The 15,104-nt window shown below is 39.6% G+C and overlaps 1 protein-coding gene across 1 annotated transcript in view; it reads left to right on the top strand.

Moving 5' to 3' along the window:
- Positions 1-9,118: 9,118 nt before the first annotated feature.
- The window catches only part of LOC134005664 (astrocytic phosphoprotein PEA-15), a 52,963-nt gene continuing 46,977 nt past the window's right edge, over positions 9,119-15,104 (top strand). Inside the window, exon 1 of the mRNA XM_062444641.1 lies at positions 9,119-9,474. The gene's annotated coding sequence lies outside the window, so the exon portion shown is untranslated. The remainder of the gene's footprint in view (positions 9,475-15,104) is intronic.

Here is a 15,104-nt window from a genome sequence, read left to right as displayed (position 1 = left end):
CAGCCTGAGCACAGTTCAAAAACAAAAGAGCACAAGAAGAAAAGACATCCCAGTTTACCTTCCAGCTGAGGATGATTGAACGGTGAAAGAAGCCACATTTACATCCCTATTTTGATTTTATTAATATGTGCCCTAAATGTGTACAGTCTTCCTTGATGAACCCATTTTGTGGCATAGCAGAGAGATAAACATCTTTTTCCTTTATTCAGTAATTACTCATCGTGGCACCAGACAGCGTCACCAGGATGCATTTAACAAATCACACTGAGGAGTCACGAACATCTGAAGCTCCGCAGCACATTTAGACAAGGCCGGAGTAAGTCAGAAGAGGGCAAACAAAGCCATACATGAGTCAAATCACCCCGAAAAGATTTGGATCTTGACTCGTGACCAGAAAGCTGCAAAAACAAACAAAATCTTATCTCAAAATGTTTTCATCTAACCAGGCTGATGTAAATTAAAGTCTTATATTGAAGCCATATGTTGGACTTTTTTCGTCATGAGAATCTGAAACTGGCGGGTTGGATAAGAGTTGAACTGTGTGTGTTTCACTATATCAATCTTGAGCGTTACTGAAGAAACCGTGATGGCACTTTTCTTTATTTTTAACCCCTTACATACTGTTCAGGGTCAAATTTGACCAATCTTTCACATTTGTGAGGTAAGAAACGCTCTATACACATTCATTTGGAGTTGGATTAGTGTCCACTCCTTTTAGCTCTGGTTTGGTCTCCACCAACTCCTGATTCCAATATCTGACTCTGTAGCTGCTAAATGCATCAATATGTCCACCAGCCCCGAGTTGGAGGTTGTCTTGTAGTTTTGAACTGTAACTGCAGCTATTTAAATAGCATAACAATAATTATGGTTTTATCATTGCTCATTGTTGTAATAGTAGTGCTTTTAGCATTATTATTTCATGACAGAAGCAAGCTGAGAGCATTAAATGGTGTCATGGTTTAACAAGGGAGGTCAGGGTAGTCTCTGTAATCAACGTGGATGCTTTGTGCAGTTTGTCATCACCACTCTGAGCAGACAGCGTCTGTGTTTATAATGGGGTCTGATGCCCTGAGCTGCCGGCCAGCACTTACTGCTGCTGTTGGAGATTAGAGCTCAGCCTTCAATTTGTGCTGCACAGTCAGTGTCATCCCGTGGAAGGTCGAGAAGAGGGGAAGTGAAAGCAGAGCAGAAAAGATGCTGAACAAAGATTACATGAAAATACGGGTATGAGAACCGCCCAAGTTTGGATGAGTAAAGGGAAAAAATGTGAGAAGAGACAGGCAGTGAGTGATGACTGCATGCAGGTGACATGACAGAATGATAAATGACAAAAGACACAAGCTGGAAGACAAAGAAGAAGATGAAGCCGATTGAGATAGAGCTACGCCTCTAGGCTGTACTGTCTCACTAAACATGTTTCATGTTTTAGCTCATTAACAACACATCATGACAACTTGTTACTTGTGTCCATTTTTTAAAGCATAACATCAGTTTTCCAGCTAATGTCCAACCTTACAATCAGCTATTAATTTTAGTTTGTTTCTGTAGAATAAGCCAAACACACTAAACATTTAGATCCATCTGATCCGTGACGACTAAGCAAATAAGAAGCAGTAAGGAGAAAATTTAGAGTTCATGGGTTCTGAATACTGCTGCTATAGATGAGGACTATTTTTATCTGGCTTGGTTAGAAAAACTTATTTTCTTGTACTTGATGTACCTGCAGTGCATGTATGGCTTTACTGTGGCAGTGTTTGATGTATTTTATATACTGCATGTCTCTCAATGCAGTACAATGTCCATTCATTCAGTCCATGTTTTTATTAACATTAATATTCTCTATTTCATTGCTGTGCATGTTTTGTATTACATTTTTCTGTGTTGCATATTTTAAATAGTACCTGACGTTGTAGTATCTCTTTATTATTGCTCTGCATGCTCAATAATTAATATTATTTTTATTAAGATTGACTTTGTAACATCTGTCCAGGGACCACAAATGTAGATTAGCTTCTTGGCGAACTGTGTTGTATTTACAGTAATGTTTATTAATGTGCAATAGCCGTGTTAAATAAACAAATAAATAGAATAACCAATAATATGAGGATATGACCTCAGTGTCCTCACTAGTAGCTACAGTCCTGAGCAGCATCAAGTCACGACTGTCCAATGTGACCTAAGTGACCCCAACACAGGATGCTTATACGTCATATATTGAACTTCACCAGAGCCAGATTAAAAATAGGGAAATGTGACTAATTGCAACTTTTTCACTCTGATTAGCAAACACTTAAAAATCAGAATTCAGAACATTTTAGCTACAAAGTGAAAAAAGTTTTTAACCAACAAAATCACAAGCTAGACAAAGTAAGAGCAGCAGAATGAGAGATTTGAATGAAAGAGGTGCAGTGACTCTGCATTTCCATTGTTTCTCTTTCCACTGACTCATCCCTCTCAATAAGCACATTCACACACAGTGACACAACAGTCCCTCACCATGCTCGCTCTGTTGAGCGTTGCTCCATCCTTCCATTTCTCTCTTTCTCCCTCCCCTCCCTTTGTCTGCCATTTGTGGTTTTCTTCTTTTCATCTCTCTCACTCTCTCCCACACTTCCTTCCCTCCTTCCTTTCTTTCTCCACCAGCTGAATCCTCAGAGATGTTTTGTTTGGGAGAACTTCCTCTCTGTACGACTTTTTTTTCTCCCCTCTGAGATTGTCTTGTGATGGGAAACAAGAACTTCCCTATTATGTTCTATTCTGGGGAAAACACACAACCAGTTCACACGCACACAGTAATACTGAACAGACAGTCAAATTCACAGATTCATACAAATACAGATACGTGTTTTTAAATTAAAATATAGTTTAACATAAACTCAGATTAATGCAGTGTCTGTGTGAGGGACAGGGAAAGAGAGTTTGGCTTTGTGTTGAGGCAGGTTCCTGTTTGTCAGTAGGACTCCTACTTCCACATCCCCAGGATGCAAACACACACACACACACACACACACACACACACACACACACACACATACACACATAGACTTACCCACATATATACATACAATAGACTGTATATACATATTGACATGTGAAGGTGAGAAGTCATCCACCAGTTTGCTTTGGAGCCATCTGAAAACTAGCTAAATTTTGCTAACAGCGTATTGTAATCAAGTAACATTAAACTGAAATGTATTGAAATATTGTGACAATAGTCCGACTCAATGCGAGTCTCTGAGCCGAGGAGAGCAGCAGATGAGCCAAATGTCACCACCAGCACACTTATTTGAGGGTCCAAATTACTGAGATAGTGTTTCTTGAGAGACATTGAGACTTATCCAAAGATGTTTTGGAGCCAGCATCACTTTAACGTACTTCGACAATGGCTTCAGCCCCAAGCCGGGGTAGTTGCTGCTTGAAATGTGCTTAAATACATATGAGGAAAATTGGAAATATGGTGAGAAAAGGGGATAAATGTTGACTGGGGAAAATCAAACGAACCGAAAAGCATAAGATTGAAACATGTATTCAAACTGAAGACTTTACTGCCTCTTTGATGCTATCAAATAGAAATATTTTACTTGTTTTGTGTTTTTGATCATTTTTCATACACATTCCCTGCAAAAATAACAGCCTAATGGATTTTATAGAAACTCAAATTCAAAATAACCTTGTGGAAGTTTCAATAAAGCGATGCTTCACGGCACAGTTTGTACTGACTGGCTCACAATCGCTGAGGTTAAGGGGTTAAAAAAAAGCAGCAAGAGATATTTATTTGGTCCATGAAACTAGAATCATGTCCTGACATCCTTATAGACCAGCTAATGGATTGCTGTAACGCTCCTACTGTGGCAGTGTTTTCTTCACCGCGGTTGCCCTTTTCCACTTCATCTTCAACTCCTTGTGAAAGCTTTTTTGTTACAGGCCTGAATAATATCTAGCGGGAATACATTGTTTTACACTTGTTGAACATTTTAAGACAATATATGAACGCTGCAACCGCCTCTCGCAGAACCTGAACAACAACAATCACTTCACACCTTTTTGAAACATTTATTAAACAGAAGTCAAATTAATTGAGGAATAGCTGATCCTGATTGCTCTAAATGACAAGACAAATTTGGTGAGTTGCTATCTGCCCGTCGTGTTTAGAACATTTGCATAAATCCCAGCATGCTAATCAACATATGGCCTCCCAGGCAACCAAAGATCATCAACTGACTCATACATCACCCGTTGAGAGCTATTTGAATAACTGACATGTGAAGCACGAGCTCGAAAAATATGTTGTTTTTGTTGTTTTGCACTCCATTTTTCTGCTAGGTGGGTATTTATGTACTCGGTTATGCATCAGCTAAATATTGCCTGCTGCTTTGTCAAGTGAAATGTGGATATTTCACACACACAGAGACAAAAGAAAGTTTTACATTAAAGCCATCAAGAAAGAAAGAAGAATGCTTTGCGTCCAGCTCTGATTCATCAAACATCACTGCGTAGTCCAAAGAGCATTTTCTGTTGCTCCAATGCAAATGAATGTGAGCTTATTTGCATGCATTAACAACAATATGCCTTTTGTTTCAGCGAAACCAGTCGGTGAGATGACTCCGTTTCATGCAGCTGGTCACAGGTAGATGAAATTTAGACTTTGAAGATCCCTTGTTGAACAATGCGATTCTTTTATTCACTGTTTTATTAGATGCTTTGCTAAATTCCTATCTTCTATTAAACCTCTGAGTGTGTATAAAGTATGATGTTTTGTTGGGATTAAACACAGTATCTCTACTACAAGACACTGGTAGTGCAGTTTATCCATACAGTAGCACAGTGTTAGCTAAATTAACCATGAGTTTAGTCATTTGCTAACCCTAACTCCTTGTGCAACGTATAAACGATGTGTCACGTCATGTGAGTCAGGGTCCTGAGGTTCATCTGAATCCCGAAATCTGGTCCGGTGGAGTTGAGTCACCTTGTTGAAGGCTTTGTTGCCTTTTGAAGTGAGGTGGTATCATGAATGGAAAACAAAAAAAGAAAAAGTCAAAACCGTTTGATGCTGTCTTGAGTTAGATGTGTGTCTTTGTGCATGTGTGTGTGTTACAAAAAGAGGACTTTATCCATTACCTCCAATTCATGTTCAGACATCCAAAGATCTTTCACAGCTCTGTTTCTGATGAGGTACGAAGGGAAGTTTTAGAGACTGAAGGTCAGTTTCCAAACCACAAAATAGCGCTCAGAGTGACTCATTTTAAAAACATCCAGTTCTAGTTCAACCCCTCTAAAAATGAAAGGAGAAGGGGTTGGTTATTTTTGATCAGATAAAATACACTTTCTGCACTTTAAAATACACTTTAAAAAAAATAATTTTACACATTGTTATGAATCTTCTGACCTTAGTGACAAAGTTGTATAGTCTCTAGTGTGTTCTTCTCTGAGGGAAAAGTATGTGAAACCATTAGAAGTTCATTTCTTTCAGTGGCTTCATGTGTGGCCGTGGCCCCTTTGGTCTTGAACACCTGTGAACGGTTTAAATTACACTTAAAGACTCTTCAGAGGAGCTGGGACAGCTGTGTACAGTACACCCACATATGTGCTTTTTTTCAAGACTTGATACAATGATAGAGAAGAGAGATTGCTAGTTCAAGGAAACTCTACAAAAGAACACTTGAATTTTGTTTTGCTAACATAATCTTGGGACTGTATTGCATGTCTCAAAGCTAAAAAAAATATCAAGATTTAAAGATTTTACAGCATACAAGTCAATATGACAGTTTTCAGTTTTCTGTCATTGACTCTTTGACTGTAAATACAGCTCAATTATGAGTGTACACACATTTTATAAAACTAAAACATCAACTAGAAACACCTACAAAACCTTTATTTACTTAAAATGTCATGGGATATATCAAAAGTTCAGGAAACAAAGACGATAAGTGAACCCTTGAGTTTACAGTTTTCTAAATGATATTTACTTCTAAGGTCAAGAATGAATCTCTGCACTCAAATAAAGGGTACATGGCAAATTTCAGTGTCAATAATGCTCTTTCTTTTGATATCACTGTCATATCTGACTCCAAAAACTGAATAGACAATCCTACAAAAGTCTTCTCTGGGCATTAGGGTGAGGCATTCTGGGAATTGTAGGAACACACTGGACTAGATCAAATATCCGCTCAGTACCTCGATGAATTATGCTCATATTGGACGACTCTGTTGCACTTTACAGTTTACATCCAATACTGATGTTCAGCTCCTCATTCAATATGATATAACCATAATGGCACAGAGTCTTTGTATCTCATTAAACTGTACTGTACCTCTTAAACAGTCACATGTAAGATCTATAGTCTTGTTTTTCCGTCTCGTATGCATTTTAATTGCACCGCAGGACAACTTTTCTTTCAGCAGGACAGAGGAGGGAAACTTATGGATGATTTCACTTCATTTGAGGGATCAACATGCAGCAGCCCGGCTCCTGTTGGCTCACTGTCACTTCTAAAAGAATGGAGTTGGGGTTGGAGGGTTTGGAGGGATGGAGGGAGGGGGTGGCGTTTTTTTGGATTGTGTTGTGATGGAGAGAAAGAAACAGGAGGAGGGATTTGCAGACCGGATAACGCGGTGACATCAGCTTTGAAAAATGTGTGTGTGTGTGTGTGTGTGCATGCTTGTGTGTGTGTGTGTGTGTGTGTGTGTGTGTGTGTGTGTGTGTGTGTGTGTGTGTGTGTGTGTGTGTGTGCGTGCGTGCGTGTGTGTGTGTGTGTGTGTGTGTTTGAGAGAGAGAGAGAGAGAGAGAGTGAGTGCCAATGTCTGAGAACCAGAGGAATCAGGGTGACTTAGAACAAAGAGAGCTCTCACTCTGCTCTTTTTTCTGAGGATCAAAGAGCAGCAAAGTAGAACAGGAAACATAGCTTTCTATTAAAAGATTACTGTTTCCTGTGTCATGTGTTGACATTTTTTAAACAGCACTGAATAAAATGTATCAGGCGTACATTTGTAAGGGGCCAATATGTGTATAGTTTTCATGTTTTTTCTCCCATGTTTTTTCACCCAAAACCCAGAAACATGGATTGGGAATACAAGTGCATTTCTAAGATGCACTATTCAGGCCATTTCTCAACTGTCCTCCCAATGCATGCTGGGATAGGCTCCAACACCCTCTATTCTGACTATAGAGTATAAAAAGCTGTTTTAGTTGTGTGTTCAAACTGGAAAATGTAATGCACAAAGAAAAAGGAGGATGTGCCCAGACCTTCAAAATAAGGGGTTCGAGGGGTGTTGCCTTTCATGCCCTGGAAACACGCCCCGCTACATTGGACCGAAGCTAACAGTAGCTTACCGGGAACACTCAGCGGTGCTGTGTTGTGCTAACATTAGCTAACTAACTGGGCAGGCATCGTTAGTGAGTATTTAACTGACCGAAATATTGTGATAACAGTCAGTGCGAGTCCTGCAGTGAACTGTCAATCAACACCAACACGGCCGACATCAAAGCTACTGTTTATCTTTATATCTTATAGCTGGAGCAATAACGTCCAAAATGACCACCAGAACACTAGAGACATTAGAGAGTCTGAATTTAGTGACTGAGAGAATAATGACTCACTGAATTAATGTATTGACAGCATTTTATGAGAAGTTTATGCTTTTTGAATTGGAGTCAATTGGAGCCAAAGATTTTGGAGCCAGCATCTAGCATCCGTCTGTGGCTTCAGTTTCAAGCTGTGGTTGTTTTTACTGCCTGGTGGCCTCCCATTAAAGTGCTGAGAGATCAGGTAACGTATGGTCAGGTCTCATAAATCAATAATAAATAAATGTGGCTGAGTGTCTGGGGGTCTATTTTTCCTTCCCTTTCTTTATTGTGTTTATTTACCTTGCCGTTTGTTTTTAAATTTGGTTGTACTTTATGTAGCGTTCGGGGTGGTATTCCCATGGGTCTATTGCCTCTAGTCTAAAGCGAACACTGATTCATACATGATAAAAATAAATTATTACTAGTGCTAATCACTAAACTTCAGTGCCTAAAAAAGCTTATTCATTTGGACGTTTTTATTGAGCGGTTCCTCAAAATGAATGAGTCATTGTTTTTAATAGACAATCTCAGCACAAATCAAGAATGAAATTTATTTAAAAAAATATCAAAACATCCCAAATATCCTTACTTAATGAGATTTGTGAGACCATGAGATCACTGTTATGTGTAGGTAGATTCAATAGGACACCACCAGTGATGTTTTGAGCTCAATGCTCTTCCTCAGATTAAATATCAACTGAACAATCGCCATCTTAAATCCACAGAGGCCCAGGTCACCTGACAGTCACGTGATGCACCAATCCCACTTTATAGATATACATATAGGTGCAAAATATATATATATAAATAAATAATACAAAATAATAATTGTAACACAAACACAACATGTTTTAAACTTGAATGAATCAATCAATCTTTGATACTTCTGAAATGTAATCAGACTGAATGGAATAAATTAGTTTTCACGCCCCCAAAATTTACAGATTTACAGACGTCTCTTTAACAATTTAAGTACATGGAGGAAAAAGTCATTTTGGAACCAAAAGCATCATCTGATGTTGTAGTTACACGTCTTGGCCACTATGTCAAATGGGGGCTTGAGATCAGACACCTGTTGTGGTTTGGACCAATCAGCATCTTAGGAGAATTAAGGAATCAATTAGACAAAATGGTTTATCTAATCACCTGCCGAATCTTTATTTGTAGTCCAAACAGTTTCCAAGGACCATTTCTAGGATTTTTCCGTGTTACAAAACATCTGGCGTGTCAGGTTACAAATATTCATTCATGAATTTATTTTCTTGAGTGATCTATCTATGTGAAAGAGAGAGCCGTTGTTCTCAATAGACGATCTCTGGATGAATCAGACAGTGTGCTTAACCGTGACAGAGAGAGAGAGAGAGAGAGAGAGAGAGAGAGAGAGAGAGAGAGAGAGAGAGAGAGAGAGAGAGAGAGAGAGAGAGAGAGAGAGAGAGAGAGAGAGAGAGAGAGAGAGAGAGAGAGAGAGAGGAGAGAGAGAGAGAGAGAGAGAGAGAGGAAAAGGCGTTTCCACGTTTCAGCAGCCGGTTACAGAGCAGCAGGCAGCGACGCAGACGGACACAGAGAGGATTCATCCTAAAAACCGGCGTATCCGTTTTTATTAGTGACAAACACTGACTGACAGCCCTCCTCACCTTCACGGCCTTGGTTCCCACGCTGATGACACAGACCCCAATCCATCAATTGAAAGCGCAAAAGTGAGCTTAGGCTGTCGGAGTTGGACTTTTTCTTCCTGTCCCTGCAGCACGTCTGTCCTCTCTCTCTCGCTCTCTCTCACTCTCTCTATCTATCTCTCTCTGTCTCTGAGGCCGACATATAAAACATTCCCACAGAGGATCCAGCGGAGATTATCTTCACCCGCATCTCTCTCCGTTCTCTAGCTGTGTCATTTTATTTCCCCTGCGTCCGAGGTGAGTACATCTCTGTTTAACTCTTTTCTTTTCAACACCCTTTCTGCATTTTTTTTGTACAGATGCATTAAGGTATTTTCTTTATCCTGGTTGTAGTTCATTAACTGGACCCAGCCTCATCCATTCATAGATATATGGATCATTTCTCTCATTGCATACCGTTACATGATGACTGTGTGAGACGCCTGTCTGTAAGATGTAGTTTTTCTGGCATCAGATAGATCAGAAAGTGAAAAAGAAATAGGGTCATGAGGTTCAAAAAGCGTAAAATATTCTTTTTTTATTAATGAAATTCATTAAAGTAAAATGTGGGGCACTGGAAGGACAGGATCTTTGTAAAGATTTGACCAAAAAAATGTTTAATTCATGTGAAATGTCTAATGTCATCTTGACATGACACAACTCAGTCATGAACTTGACTGCTAAAGTGGCAAGTTGGTGAATTTCCCACTCTCAAGAGGGCATTTAACACACCATTGATTAAACTAATAGGATTGGATTTAGTGTGGCTGTGGACATTCATGTATCCAATGTCCTCATTACTTCTCCTGCCAAAATACTCCCATAATGCTCCTTATCTCCTCATGTGATCTCATGATATGTTTTTATATTGTATTTGTATGTGTGATAGTGAAACATTATCAGCTTATAGGGGCTTCTTTTTTTATATGTATGTTAAAGGATCATTGCAGCTGTTTTCTCTCACATGACCCAGTTGACATTATCTGGAATGTTCTGCCTCTAAACCTGCATACATTTCAATTCACTGTCAGAGGAAAGAGGTTATAACAAACCACCGGCGACCACCTGTGACCGTCCCGGATGGGTGTGTGTGTGTGTGTGTGTGTGTGTGTGTGTGTGTGTGTGTGTGTGTGTGTGTGTGTGTGTGTGTGTGTGTGTGCGCGCGTGTGCGCGCGCGCGTGCGTGCGTGCGTGAGAGAGAGAGCGGATGGGGAAAGGGTGGATCTTTTATGAATGGAAGTGTCTGGCCGCCCAACTCTCGGTGTTAATGTGTGTGTGTGTGTGTGTGTGTGTGTGTGTGTGTGTGTGTGTGTGTGTGTGTGTGTGTGTGTGTGTGTGTTGGAGGGGGTTGGGACGACTGCTTTTCCTCACCAATAGCCGACATACTGTATTTCATCTCGTTTCCCTGCATTGTTTGTTTTTTAATCCCTTCATAGTGTCATGAAAGTATTCTTGTTGAATATTTTGTAGTTTTGTTTATAAAATGAACACAAACTCTTCATCGGAATCCACATTCACACACCAAATAGATTTTCAAAATGTAGAAAACTTGAATAGTTTGAGGTGCAGAACTCTGTTTTGTCTAATTTAAATAGTAGATGCAACTAACAATTATTTTCATTATCAGCTAATTTACTTATATTTCTCATGTGGCCTGTAAATTGTTAGGAAAACAGTGAAAAGGTGCACAGAACCAAAGGTGACGTCATCAAATCACTTGCCTTGTGTGTAAAGTAGCAAAAGGAAAGTTTTGGCACTTGGACGACAGCGAATTGTAATCAGTTATCAGAGCCGTTACTTTTACTTTTATTTTGGTTTTTCTGTAGATAAATAATTCTGTCAGGAGCCCAAATGAACACTGAAACAGATTTTTCTCGCTGTAATCATTCCTCTTGTACAAGAACCTCTTCGAAAGTGCTCATAATGTTACATTTTGTGTGAATCTGCATGAAAATGTGCAGTTGTCTGAGTTAAGATAACATGGATATTTTCCACTGTTCTTTTTAGTTATTGAATTTATACTTCCTTTTTTCTCTTTTCTCGCTCAGCTGTGGTGAAAGGACATTACTGAAACGAGGGAAATTGAACGATATCTACTTGATTTGACCAATTCCGACTGCTGAAGCTTCATATTAGCTTCACATAAACCTTTTTACACATAGGGAGGACTGTACATTTTGTCCCACATCACTTATACATTGTACGGACATTATAAAGAGATCTATTCATAAACAAAAGGAATGATTACATCATTTAGGCACCTGACTGTTGTTTTAGGACCGATTTGAGAATGTTTGAACTCATCCTTTAATGTCCATCTTTTGCAATCTGATCCTATGTGACAAACATTCATCTGTACTGTACACAAAGACTTGCACAGCATGACAGTTGTCAGCCCATTTCCTGTGAGGCTGCATTCCTGTCATATTATCCCTGTGCAGAGTGAAGTCTTTACGAGCTGTAAAACATTCCTGGTCGACTTTATTTCACTGAAACCGTTACGGCGGGTTTCTTTTAAGGTCCAGAAAGCGTCGGCGAGGCGCCATCGTACCTTTAATCCTTGAGATTACTTGAGAAATGAGATTAAGAGGTAGTTTTAGGTTAAGGTAAAGGTAAGAGTTATCTGTAGTGTGTGTGTGTGTGTGTGTGTGTGTGTGTGTGTGTGTGTGTGTGTGTGTGTGTGTGTGTGTGTGTGTGTGTGTGTGTGTGTGTGTGTGTGTGTGTGTGTGTGTGTGTGTGTGTGTGTGTGTGTGTGTGTGTGTGTGTGTGTGCGCGCCCCTTGACTCAGCTTTTTGGGAGCCAGTCTGCTCTGCTCTGTGATTCATATCGATCCATCTTCTCGGACAGAGAGAGAGAGAAAGAGAGAGAGAGAGAAAGAGAGAGAGAGAGAAGAAAAAAACTGGTCAGCGCAGCAGAAATGTGCTTCCTCTCTCAGGTTCACTTCCTCTGTGTGTGTGTGTGTGTGTGTGTGTGTGTGTGTCGGTGGTGTCAGTTGTATCCCTGTCGCCCCCACCACCATCTCCTCCGCTGCTGCAGCCACCAGGGGAGTGTTTTGTGGTCGAGTGTTTGCAGGTGTTGAGTCAAACACTGTGTTTTGGGCAGATCAGTGTTAAACTGGTGGAATTTGAAACAATCAAAACAAAAGAAAGACAGTTTATTTGTGGGTTTTTTTACCTCTGAGCCAACGTTCACAGCTCCCTTGTCAGCAAGCTGTTCATTGTGACACATTTGAGACTTCTTCATTTAATAATTACTGTAAGAAATGAATTGCAGCTTCCTTAATAACCACAATGTTATGAGGGTATGTTATTTTTAAGTGCAAGAGGAAGAGCATCTCATCTCCTGAAAAGTGAAACCAAAAGAAATGAGTCTGGTGTTGAGTGAGATCACTTCTGCAAGCACAGGAAATGAGGAATTAAAACTTGTGAGAAAAAAATCTGAAGTGCTTTGAATGAGTGTTTGAGTAAAGTAGACTCATCATCATATGATCCGTTTCCTCTCTCCTCCCTTTTTGTTTTTTTAATTTGTATGACATATCACTCATCGGCTGGCGTGGTAAATAAAAAAAACTGTAGTGTGCAAAAATAAGAGGCTCTCTCTCTTTCTCTGCACGCTCGCTACGCACACAACCTACACACTGAGCTATTCCTTAAAGGAGCTACGCTACCTTTAAAGCACATTGTCATTTAGGAAGTATTTTAAAGAGTCAGCTTAACTCGGGTTTGCAATACACTGGCGGACATGGTATTGTTAAGCATTCTCAGAAAATACAGTTGAGTTGCATTTTTTATATATTCTCAAAAACTACTGGTTAAAAATGTTGGTGTGTGTGTGTGTGTGTGTCATCTACTGTACGATATATTTTAATAATCAGTCTCATTACAAACAGAGTAGGAAGGTAAAAGCTAACCTCCTGCCAGTGTTGGTAGTTTTCTTGTGAGGCAGTTTTTTTGAGTTCCTAAATTGTGTGAAACAAATGAACAAAGGAGGCATAGAAAAGAGTTTAAATAGTTCATTCATTTAGCTTGTTAATAGAAATAATGTACGTGTCTAAAGTACTGTGAATGCTTCAATGGTTTTGGTACAAAGTTTCCAACAGCTGAAAGCTTTCTAAATCTATAGTATTGATTCAGATTTTTCATGTTTTTGTGACTCTTATTTGAATTGAATAGTTTGACTTCTGCATCCAAATTGACCTCCTTTTATTCAGATTTCAGTTTAAAGTGTTAGCATTTAGTCACCAATATTCAGTGTTTTTTAAAAATCAAATTTTATTAGTTGTTTTGACTTGAAATTAGCTTCAGTATTCCATCCTCTCAGTCATAGACGACAGAGACAAGCAGACATCTGATATTTAATAAAACAGTGTCAGCCCGCTCTAACAACAGTACATGCCAACAAAGCACGCTAGCTTATTAAGATCACATCATGCTGAAAACCAACACAGATTGCGAGCATATCAGGAAAAAAAACAACGAGCCTCGCTGTCACTCAGAAAAAATCACTTCCTGCAGCAGCGGATCCTCCGACAGGCCTCCCGGTCCACAGAGAGGAAAAGATATGTCACTGTCAGACTACCCCTGCCTTTTGTTTCCCCATCTCTCTTCCCCCCCACCCCCCACCTCCCCTCCTCCTGCTGCGCATTTGTTTACTTTCACCATGTGTGCACCGGACTCTCAGGAAGCGATGAGTTACAGAGGGGTCAGTGTCATTACGCCACGTTACATCACAGCTTGTAATCCGCTCGCTTCCATCCTCCTCCTCCTCCTCCTCCTCCTCCTCCTCCTCCTCCGCTGCTGCCGCCGCCCGCTTCCCTCGGCTTGGTGCTAGGTATCCATTTACAGCTTAAAACATTTGGCACAGATGCTGCTTTCTTACTCAACAGGAAAATGTTTCTTTAAAATGAAGAAAAACAACAAATATTCATAACAGCAAGCATAAGAACAGACGGCATTAAATATATGAAGCTTTGAAACGACACTCTTAAACTTATAGTAAATTCTTTAAACTACCCTGTGTATATAAAAAGGTTAAAGACATTAACTTTTATTGACTAATTACCTTAAAAGCTTTGGTTCCAGTTGACCCTCACTGGATTTAAATTGGCTATTTTTTTGTCTGTTGTGTTTTCTAATTGAAGGAGTTTGGTGGATAATTGTCTTAAATGTCATTTCTGTGGACCCCAGGAAGAGCAGAAGCCACCATGGTGATAATAGCTAATGGAAAATCAATATAAACAAATTATTTCAGGGCGGAAACTAATGGTTATTTTCATTACTGGCTCATTTGTGATTGTTTTCTTGATTTAATTAGTGAGTTGTTTGCTCTTTAAGATGCCAGATTATGGTGGAAAATGTCAATCAGTGCTTCCCAGAGCCCAAAGTGACGTCTTTAAATGTCTTTTTTTTGTCCACAACCCAAAGATATTCACTTTACTGTCATAGAAGACTAAAGAGAACAGAAAGCATTCATATATGAGAGGCTAGAATCAGATCATTTTGATATCCAAATAATCAATTAACATCAGTATGCCAACATGCACACAGTGACAATCTTAACAGGCTTGTGTTTATGAGTGTTTGTTCACCGCCTTCATTTAGCATGTGAGCATCTGTTCCAAATTTCAAGGCAATCTAACCAACGTTGCCATGAATGGGAGCAAATATCTGCAGCCAAGTATGATAATCTTGTGGAAAGCCTCCTCAGAAGACTGGAGGCTAATGCAGGTGAAGGGTAATGCCAGACGAGGTGTCCATTATCAGGAATTAATGGACGACTTGGAGGCAGTGTAGTTTAAAGAGCTGGAGTCCATTTGGAAGTCAGTGTATTAACTGCACATTTTGTAGGTTATTTGTGTGTGTGTGTGTGTGTGTGTGTGTGTGTGTGTGT

The sequence above is a fragment of the Scomber scombrus genome, chromosome 23, assembly GCF_963691925.1.
Source record: "Scomber scombrus chromosome 23, fScoSco1.1, whole genome shotgun sequence".
Lineage (NCBI taxonomy): Eukaryota > Metazoa > Chordata > Actinopteri > Scombriformes > Scombridae > Scomber > Scomber scombrus.
Note: the sequence above shows the minus strand (reverse complement) of the source record. Positions and strands in the feature narration are given on the sequence as shown.